Source organism: Mobula hypostoma, chromosome 3 (assembly GCF_963921235.1).
Source record: "Mobula hypostoma chromosome 3, sMobHyp1.1, whole genome shotgun sequence".
Lineage (NCBI taxonomy): Eukaryota > Metazoa > Chordata > Chondrichthyes > Myliobatiformes > Myliobatidae > Mobula > Mobula hypostoma.
Window position 1 is genome coordinate 168,272,168 of NC_086099.1, and position 4,160 is coordinate 168,276,327.

The window sequence follows — 4,160 nt, forward strand, 5'->3', positions numbered from 1 at the left end:
AGTATTGCTCCTGCACTCTGAGGGTGGCCTCATCTTAGCACACAAGGAGGCCATAGACCGACATGTCAGAATAGGAATGGGTATCAGAATTAAAAAGTTTGGCCACCAGGAAGTTCCACTTTCAGCAGTTGGAACAGAGGTACTCGATGAACGGTTCCCCAATTTATGACAGGTCTCACAAATGTAGAGGAGACTGCATTGGGAGCACTGGACACAATAGACAACCCCAGCAGATCTGCAGGTGAAACGTTGCTACATCTGAAAGGACTGTTTGGGGCCCTGAATGGAGGTGTGAGTGGAGGTGAATGGGCAGGTGCAGTATTTTGGCCGAATTCAGGGATAGTGACAGGAGGAAGATTAGTGGGGAAGGACGAGTGGACAAGGGAATTGCAGAGAGAGTGATCCCTCTGGAAAAATGGAGAGAGGGGGAAGGTAAAAATATGTTTTCTGGTAGGATCCCTTCAGAGATGGTGGAAGCTGCAGAGGATGATGTGTTGGATGGGGTGCTAGGTAAGGGCGAGCAACTCTATCCCTATCAAGGCAGCAGGAAGATGGGGTGAGCATGGATGTCCAGGAAAGGGAGGAGATGTGGATGCGGGCAGAATCAGTGGTGGAGGAAGGAAAACCCCATTCATTGAAGAAGTACAATATCGCTGATGTCTGGAAAGGAAAGCCACATTTTGGGAACAAATGTGGTGGAGATAAAGGAACCAAGAAGGGGGAAACAGCATTTTTATATGAGACAGAGTGGTATATAATCTAGTCAAGATAAGTATAAGTATAGTCAAGATAACCATGGAAATTGGAAAAGGATGTCAGTAGACGGTTTGTTTCCAGAGAAGGACACAGAGAGATTAAGAAAGAGGAGGGAGGTGTCAGAAATGGACCAAATGAAATTAAGGGCAGGGTGGAAGTTTGAAGCAAAGTTGAAGCATGAGCACATGAAGCAGCACCAGTGCAGTCGTCAACGTAGCAGAGGAAAAGTTGGGAAGCATTACTCAGGAAAGCTTGAAAGATGAACTGTTCAACATAGCTAACAAAGTGGCAGGGATAGCTGGGGCCTATGCGGGTGCCTACGGTTATAGCTTGAGTTTGGGGAAAGTGTGAGGAGCCGAAGGAAAAATTGTTGAGGGTCAGAACCAGTTCTGACAGACAGAGGTGGATGATGGTGGAGGGGAGTTGGTCAGTTCTTTTATTGACAAAGAAGTGGAGAGTTTTAAGGCCTTCCTGATGGGGGGGGGGGTTAGAAATGTAAAGGGACTGGACATCCATGGTGAAAATGAATCAATGAATATAAAGGCAAGCAATTAAACACACTGCTGGAAGAAGTCAGCGAGACAAGCAACACCCGTGGAGGCAAAAGAGATGGCTGGTGTTTCAGATAAAAATAATACAAATCCCAATCTCGAAATAAAAACAACAAAAAAAACTGGAAATATTCAGCAAGTTCGTCAGCATCTGCGGAGAGAAAAAAATAGAATTAATATTTCAGAACTAAGCCCTTTTATCAGAAGTCACACTGCTTCCTTCAAGCAGATTGGAAATGAGTCAAATCAAAAAAAAAGCTGCAGATACTGAAAATCGAAAATATGAAAAATGCCGTCATGCTCAGTAGACCAGGCAGCATCTGTGATGAGAGAAACCAAGTTTCAAGCTGATGACTTTGTTTCATGCAACAATCTCGTTTCTTCTAAATCTGTTACTTAATGATTTCAGGTCAATTTCAAAGATACAACATGTCAGGTTTTGTACAACATGTTTTGACATAATATTCCAGTTAAGATCGAAAATATGTTTCTGTTGCACCTGCCAAATATATTCAGATTGTCTGAGGTTGGACTAGTTTATCAAATTGTAGAATTAGAATTTGCTTTCTTCATGCACCAAATATGGTTTAAGTTGTATGTAATTGTATAATTCACTCTTTCTTAATTCAAAGTCAACTTAATTTGAATTAACTAATAAATTGATGTACATAGCAGTGAATTCATGGTTTGTGCTTTTATTTATATTAATTCATACTAACCTTTGTGTAATTTAATGTTCTAGCACAAAGAAGCCCAAAATTTCAGATGCAGTCCTTTTACCTGAAACATGTTTAGGCTTGGATACCTTTCCTCATTAGAAATAACATTAAACAGTAACAACTCCTGAACATAAAACTGCTCAAGAACTATAGAACTATTTCTACTTGAGGAACAATGCATTTTGCTGAGCACCAAATGTACAAACCTGTTATTGCAATTTTTTTTAAACTTCATGGAAACCTGTGTACAATGGGAATTGATTTTAGAGCAGCTAAATTTCCTGACTAGATATCAGGCTGACTGAATACTCATAAGAACTCAACCATATGCAAATCAGGTAAAAATCACTGGTATGTTTCAAAATAGATTGTGTGTGTATAAAATTCTTCTTAGTTAAAATCAACTAACTTAAACTCAAAGTAGTAATCATAATGGAGTTTATGCAACCATAAGAAATTTGCAAAAATCACATTGCTCTTCAGCCTGTCAACAGGGTAACCAAATGTTTTGAAATCCAGTAAATTATTACACTGCACTGTATATCTAGTTTTCAGAAAGTGATTGACGGCGTAAATAACTGACTGATTTCCAAGACTTGTCATTGTGGGTGACATAGTTTGTCAGTACTTGCTTTACAACAGATGCAGTTTTGCATCATACACTTCAGAATTCATAGTCTTGTATTCTGTAGTCATGCCAAGAATTTTGATAATGGTTATTATTAGGGAATGTGTAGCTGTGCTAGCATGTTTTGAAGGTTTTATGTGAGATAGGTCTGACTGCACTGGTGACATTATCAGTCTCTGGAAATTTAACACTTTTGGTGTACAAATTAATACACATGCAATGTACATTGCAGCCTTTTATAATGCTAACTTTATATATATTTTAACATTTCTTATTTATTTTTTCACACTAATTGTTCTTCTAAAGTTCATAGTTTAACAGAGCACCTGCTTTTTTTGTTTCTAAATTAAGCGTGATGCACTCAGCAATTGTTACCTCTTTGAAAATGACCTGACATTAAGTAGCAGATTTAGGAGTTACAGAATAGTTCTTAACAAAATACTGCTTTTGTAAGAAATGTACATCACATGCATACATGGAGGTTAATTTTAACCTGCTCAAAAGCACTTCAGTGGATAGCCAATTTAAAACCAGCAAGCCACTCATCAAATCATACTGTGATCCTATTGTGTTACTGACAGTTTTAAACTGCAGACACCTCACAGTTAGTGGGACAAGTATCTAAAGTGGGTAGTGATAGAAGATGGGTACAAGTAAGTGGACTTGGGTTATTCCAAAACAGTTTAGGACAGAGCACTGCAACTTAAGTGTGACTTTAAGGGAGAGACAACATCAAAGTTTCCACCCACTTAAGGAAATTTATAGCTGGTCATCAGTTAGAAGAGGAATTCCAAAGAAGATGAGGAACTTTCCCATTCTCTTGCCTGTTATATCATGCAACAGAATCAGGGCAGCCTTTTCCCAATTTATCTGAATGTAAACACAAATGTAAAGGATGTGCCTCACAGGGCGCTTATGGAAACTTGGCTCATTGCTGGCCCCGCTAATGGCCATGGGACTTAGCAGTGAGAAGGCCACCTTTCATAAATAATAGGCACCTAGGGTCACAATGATTTGAACTTCAACCAAACAGGAATGTCGTGAGGTTCCAATGACAGAAACCTCGATTTGAGCTATTGCTGCGTAAATATTGCCATACAAAATTGTCGGTCGGTAAGAGATAACAAATCATACACTGCATAAAGTTATGAAGAAAGTATATTTACAAATTTCAGCTTTATCGAACAGTTCATAGGAGGGGAAAAAAGAAAAGCATGAATGGGCCCATTACAGTTAATCCAGTGTAAATGTGCACATCATTGGAGATCTTCTTGAAGTTGTCTTTTTACTCATGCACTGGACCCACAGTCTGTGTAAAAGCACACACCACATTCCGAACTTCACTCGAAATCCATCTTGAACAAAGAGGTACTCTCTCCCAGGAGTATTGGCCCTTTCTCTTTGGAGCAATTCATCTGCACAAAGCACCTTGTGCAACAGGGACGCTCCTTCCCACAGCATCCTCAGCCATCTTCCCTCCCGTCCTCTTCGCAGCTCCCGCCAAAA